General features: G+C 32.4%; 1 pseudogene; it reads right to left on the bottom strand.

Annotated features, from left to right (window-relative positions):
* Positions 1-2,717: 2,717 nt before the first annotated feature.
* Positions 2,718-4,409, bottom strand: LOC149548210 (floricaula/leafy-like protein pseudogene; annotated as a pseudogene).
* Positions 4,410-7,051: the final 2,642 nt, after the last annotated feature.

Raw genomic sequence — 7,051 nt, 5'->3', positions numbered from 1 at the left:
ACCACACAGTCCTAGTGCAAACTGCCTCACATTCGGCACTCTGTCTACACACTCAGGAAAACCAGCTCTGATACCACTTGATGGGGATACAACCCAAGAATAGAATGGACACAATAGAAAAGGGAAATTATATTAACTAAGAAAATAAGCTAGTACAAATAGTACAGATCAAATAAACTTCAGAACATGCCCTAAGGGCTTACAATAGCATAAATTTGGAGAATATTTCTCCTTTTAGCACCTCCTCTCAAACTCCACTCCGAACTACCTTTTACAATGCCAGAAATCTCCTTAAATAGACCCCGGAGGGTTAAGGACTAGGAGTACATTCTAGAAAGTGCTAGTAGGCATCCACTGATGTAATAGAAGGTTCTGAAAGCTACGTTAGAAGTCGGTGCAAATCTAGAAGAATCCAAAAATGGTAACCGAACTTTCAAGAGGCATAACTTTTGAACCGTAGCTCTGATTGATGAACCGTTTACATTTTTGAAAAGCTCTCAAAGTGCTCTATAGCCCTATGGACCAACTTCGCTCGTCCCCCATTTTTGACCCTTTTTGAGGTCATTTAATGCCTCAAACCTAACTTTGAAGCATTCTTAGGAGGTCCCCAAAACTCAAAAAACTGCAATAAATTTCAAACCATGGGGCCTATTGACCTGATTCTTTTTCTAGAATGCTCTAAATCATGATTACATTCATCTGGCCAATTCACACCTTCTAGTTTACCGAAATGATGGCCCAAATACATGCTCCTATTTTTTCAAGATTTTCAAACGCACTGATAGTTGAACTATGAGAGTTGGAACCTTTATTTGAGCCAAATGGGTATCCAAAAATGTAAAGACATGAAACAGAAACTAAGTCTAAGTACATTTTTTTTGGGTGACACAGGATTGCCCTTATACCTCTGGATGCTCCTACATCACAACATCTAGCTTCATGATAATAATGTAATATCCTCCCCTGATTTAAACTTTGACTTGCAAAAATTTAACTTAAGGAATATTGTCAAACACTTTGTATGCAAACTCATAAAGCTGATTTCCTCAATAAATTGCTTTCCAATGAGTAGATTTACGAACAACTATGAAGTGACATTAAAATGCATAATACACATCATAACATTTTCACAAACACTTGGTACACATTCAATAGTATATGAAAAATTTGGAAACTCTTTCAATCTGCTAATAAAGGGTGATTTTTAAATGTAGATGTGCACTTACAGCTGCCTTAAAGGCTGCAACAACTATTTAGACTTGTATTCAACAATTATTATGCAAAATATCAAAATTTGACAGAAGAAATCTGGAATTAGTGGCCGTAGTATTTTGTATATGTAGTCGGCCAGCCCTCCAAACTTCTAATCAGCCGAAAAAACAAGTAAACTTGATACCAACACTGTTTACGCCGTACTGTAGCAAAATACTGTTCATGCCGACTATAGCAAAAACTAACTTCAGATCTACACCTCAAACCCTTGTAAATTTCTTTATGCAAATGCCCCAAATGAAACCCAGTGTGTTTCCTGAAGTGAAAACACCCTTGATCCTTCTGACTGTGTCTTCCAACAGCGAAGAGAATGCTAGCAAAGAGGGATTCCGTCCTCCAAGCCCGATAATCAAATATCCAACAACATAACATTAATCTTCATCCAAGCATACAAAAAAAAACTCTTCCATTTCTTTTATAGTGTTCTCACAAGAGCTCAATCCTTCATTTTCTCAATGTGGGATAAAACATAACTCCCTTTATGTACCTTATGTCTCCAATGTGTTATAAAAATAAAGGGAACTCTTTTAATTTAAATATTTCCCACAAACTATAGTCTATGCATTAATAAAGTTAAATATTTAAATTTAACTTTATAAAATGGCTTTATCAATGCATAAAAAATCTTATCAATGATAAATAAATCTTCTTGTCAATTTTAAACAATTACCATCGACATACCACTGTGACTGAATGTCCGGACATGTCCAAGATGACTTACTATAAATAGTAAGTATGCCCAAAGTTGCCTCAGAACCCCTCAGAAAGACCTGCAACTGAAACTGTCTAGGCCAAATGGCCTCTTAGCCCCTTTAATATCCTAGTTAGCCTACGAGACTGTGGGGAAATAGGCTAATGACAACATCATGCTATGAATGCTAGAAAGGGGACATTACAAATAATAAATCATGTAATTTTGTGTAATGTATTGAAATAATTTCTCTTTCCTATCTATCTCCTAAGAAAGTATATTGAGTGTTAGAAATATGGAAATCATAAATACGATTAAGGTTATTGTAAACTTGACTAAATAGACTATCATATAGAGCCATGAGACCACTTTTCCCAACAACAACACATGGTTTTCTGTCAAGTTTCACCTGTTGTTTTTGGAGATTTACAAAACTATTCAATTTAGTAGACATCAATGTCAATATAATAGAGTATTATCAAGACATGGATAATAGGAATGCCAACATAACCAAATTAAATATGGATATGAGCATTATACAAGAAAGAAAAGCATGATGAACAAAGTCAACCATGCATTTCAACACACATTCAAACATTTTTCTAAACATGTAAGAAGAGTTAATGCACTATTGATCAAAGCACTATTTCAACCAAGTAAATACACTTTGATCTATGTCACAAATAGTATCACTCTCTCTTGATAAGTTATTTAATCTTATTTGAATAAAAGATCCAAATTTTGGTTTTAAATTCTATGCACTATCTTTTTGAGGTGATTGTAGAGCATTATAAACAAATAATTTTGTAGGACATTTCTCCCCTATTTCCTTAGTGATGTGTTTAACATCCAATAGAAACTTGCCACACTACTCATAGAGATCAAAAAAATAGTCAAGCCCTTTCTTTTTTCCTCTTGCAAGTTCTCTTGGTTCAGTTTCAATAAAAGGGTGTTCTCTTTGCCTATCTTTGCCATCTTCTCCAAGCTCTTTTGAGTGCCTTCTCCTCTTGTTTTTGAAATCTTTGATCATCTGATCACTACAATAGTTGTTATTATTAGGTAGTGTCATTAGCCCACCCACTATAGTATTCAAATGACTAGTATTTTGGAGCAGCAACACAAGATCATTGTCTGTATTCAGGTTCAATGGATAGTTATTCTATGACAGAATCATAGTGTTATCTCCATTAGGTTCTTCGACCTATATCAACAACCCAAACAAGTTATCATCATATGATCTAATAGGCCCTTATAATCAATATATAGTCCTTCTCTTCACAAAATATTAGAAAGAACCAATAAATCAAAGAATACATTTCATATAGAAATGATGAATCTTAGAAACTATTGAATCTTGCCCCCTTCACCACTAATCATTGCTCATGTCACATATGTATCAGATTTAATTACTAAAGTGTATCAGATCTCCATAATCTATATTTGATAATTATTTTCTCTTCTTGAATAGACTATGAGATAGTTTTTAGTATCAATGTTGATCATAGTCATGATTCATAATCAGGATGCCTTTTCTCATGATGTATAAGACATCCTAAAGTATGATATGAAACATCAATGCTAAAAACTATCAAAAAAATGATCCTAGAAGAGAAAATTACCATATTTGACACTATCAGAGAAGACAAGTTTTAAAACCCATTAAAGAGATGAAGCATAAAAAAAAATTGCATCTTTACAAATGATGCAACAATGCTACTCGAAATAATATGAACAATGAAATAGTTCTTAGCTCTCATTTTAATGGAAGAGTGATTACAAGAAATTGTTTCTACACAAAGGTATGTATAGTGCTATAAGTATTTACTATTTTTATAGCTTTAGAGGCTACCTACTAATATGATCTAAATTATGTGACTTTGTGAGGAGAATATCTGAAGGCAAACATGAAGAAAATATTGACACTGGAGTACAAAATAGTGTTCTCAAAAGAATAAACTACAACTATCATGTGCAACTATATAATTGATTAATTTCTCAAGAACATATATGTCCCCCAAAGGAAAAAAAACACAAAATAGAATAAGAAAGCATCTATATGTGCACACAAAAACCAAGAATAATGATAACTCTTCCATTCAAACATATGCAACAATAGATAGGCACAAAGTACCTTCTTGAGATAGTGTGTCTAAGGCATTCTCATCACTCTTGTATTTTGTTCCATCCATGATAGAAAAGAGTTTCATATGCTTCTTCCTCTCTACTTCATCAAGCCTTCTCCTTTCTACCCTAATTCTAGATTTAGTGCCATATTTTTCTCCAACAAGAAGATAAAGGCTATATATTTCAGCCATGATCCTAACAACATCATCCAACTCTTGCTCAGCTAGATTAACCAACATGTTGGTAGTGTTAAACCCATCTCAACCATCTTGCTCAATGTTATGCATCTCAATTGATCAACTTGCCCCAAGGAATTAATCATAACCTATTGTTAATCAATCTCTACTAGAACTAAGAGATGATATAAAACTATAAATGTAATTTCTTCTTAAAATAGAGGGCTCAAAAAATTTTGGTGTGAAATGCTCTTTTTTTTCAGAGACAAGAATAAGAGTATTTGATACCATTTATTTACTATTCCATGCATATGTTAGTTAGTGTATTTCTTATAGGTTAGATTTGAAATCTGAAGACAAATAGAGCTTTTCTTCTTTATTTGATTTAATGAATTGACAAAGCAATTAGAGAATTACTAAAGTTAGAAGGAATATTTTTGTTGTGGCTTCATATCATTTCATCCTGCATTTTATTCATACTACAAGTTTTCATAACTGCATAATCAATTACATGGATTCATAAGATGTGTGAATTTTTGGAATTGATCTCATTTCAAGACCAACCCATTTTCTAAGTTATTCTTGCCCAGGTCTAACTTAGTTTACCTCTTTTGTTCTATGGTCAAGACCACAGCATAGTAGGATTAGAAACAAAGAAATTCTTTGAAAATCACCTACAAGGGAGTTGTACCTATAATTCAAAGGGAAACTAGTTATCAAGTAATATTTTCCCAATTATTTTATTCAAATTTTCTTCAAATATCTGGGCATTTTGAGAGTTATTAAAGAAAGAACAACCTATTTACCAACATGATGGTAATATGTTTGGTAGGCTTGGAAATGGCCTAGTTATAGAGTTTGGTAATAAGAATGTATTAACACCTCCTCCTTGCATCAAATGTAGAGGTAGGTTAAAAAGTGGTTACCAAAAATATATGTTTCTTTTATTGAAAAAATATGTCTCTTTAAGAGATTGTAACTTTACTTTCCAAGTCTTGGGTCTAAAATTTTTTGGGGCCACCATCTCCAAGAGTGTAATACAAGACATTGCCACTAAGTTCCTTAATACAATTGATTGCAATCAAGAATTTCATTTGTAGTGCTTATTAGTTAGTTTCCTAGCTCTCACAAGAATCAAAATATCAAAATTTTGTGCTTGGAAAAAAAAAGGGATCGAGATTTCTTGTCTGTATGAAGCTAGTATAGAAGCCAATACATTGTATAGATAACCTCAATCCACCAATAGAATATTCTCACCCAGATCCTTGAAGGAAGGTTGATGTAAGTATGTGTTGGACATGATTTTATTTTTTAACAAAAATATTGTGAGTTTTAAATTTAATGCTATAATGAATTCAGATTTGTATTATAGGTAGTGAATTCGATGCTATAATGAATCCTAGAGAAAAATAGTGGAGAATAACCAAAGAATCTCAATAAAAATTAGTTTCAATATACTGTCTCAGCCCATATCCTCCCTCATTCTAGTTCAAACCACTTTGTATTTCAGCTGAATATCATTGAGAATTCACTCCCAAAATAATTTCCTTTCAAGTTTGAAAAAATGTGTGTGAGGGATGAAAACCTAATGAATACAATATAATAGTAGTTGAATGAAGCAGAAGTATCCGGATCAAAATTATATTGCTTGGTAACTAAGCTAAAGATGATCAAGAATAAATTGCTACTTTGGTAATAGTTTTTAAGAAAAAGAAAGAATAGAGTAGGAAAATAAGGAGCCTAAAAGGGTAGTGATTGATAAAGGAATGGACACGAAACTCTATCTCAAAGAAAAGAAACTATTAGCTGATTAGGAAGATATCCTTGGTATGTTAGTTTGAGCTTCACTTGATTTTGAGAATACTTTAATATTTTCTATTTAACAAGGCCAACCATGTGAAGGTGGAAGCTCATTTGGCCTCACCCCCTCCCCCTAACATCAATCTAAATTCTCCATTATCATCTAATTACATACTTCATTCATTCATCCATCCATTTATGAACTATAATAGTCAATCAATACAATCACATAACATTCATTAATACGATACCAAATTCATTAATACACAATAATAATCAAGACCATCGATGCATAAAAATATTCATTTAATATGAAACCTTCATAGATAATTACTTAAAACAGCATTCTTTCATTGTCCAACAAATTTTATCAAACAAGGTTTATCAAAGAGCATTTTTTAAAATTCATTTCTTCTTTTTGTTTTTCCTATCTCTCTTAAGGAAAAGCCTGATAGGAGCATCAATATCTTCCTCATTCTCCTCCTCTTGTGGCACATGTAATGTCAAATTATGATGCCTCCTATTTTGAGGAATAGGAGGCTACTGCACTAAAGGGGACTCTATTGAAAGAACAAGTAAATGGGTTAAATTGTCATACTCTTTTTCTTTTTTTAACTATTACAAATATTTAATTAACTAGTACAACATAAAATGCATTTTTCTTACCTGAAAATGCAACATCATGTACAAAAAAATATTGATTAACTATCAAATCAACATGTTGAACACTTGGAACATGCTCTAAAATATTCAAAAGAAGGTTACACTTCAAATTGCAATTGAAGATGTCAAATTGTATTCATAATTGCATAATTAATTTTCAATTGAAAATCAATACCTCCACTACTATGATGCACATCATGGCCTTCATCACATGTAGGTTTTGTGATAGGATATGAAGGTTGCAATGAAATGTTATGCAATCAATTTATGTTTCAAACTAACATTAAAAAAGAAATTTCTCAACTATTAAATTTGATTTGCTTTT

Source organism: Cupressus sempervirens, chromosome 7, assembly GCF_028749045.1.
Source record: "Cupressus sempervirens isolate cs-2001-9-10 chromosome 7, ASM2874904v1, whole genome shotgun sequence".
In the NCBI taxonomy this organism is placed as follows: domain Eukaryota; kingdom Viridiplantae; phylum Streptophyta; class Pinopsida; order Cupressales; family Cupressaceae; genus Cupressus; species Cupressus sempervirens.
Note: the sequence above shows the minus strand (reverse complement) of the source record. Positions and strands in the feature narration are given on the sequence as shown.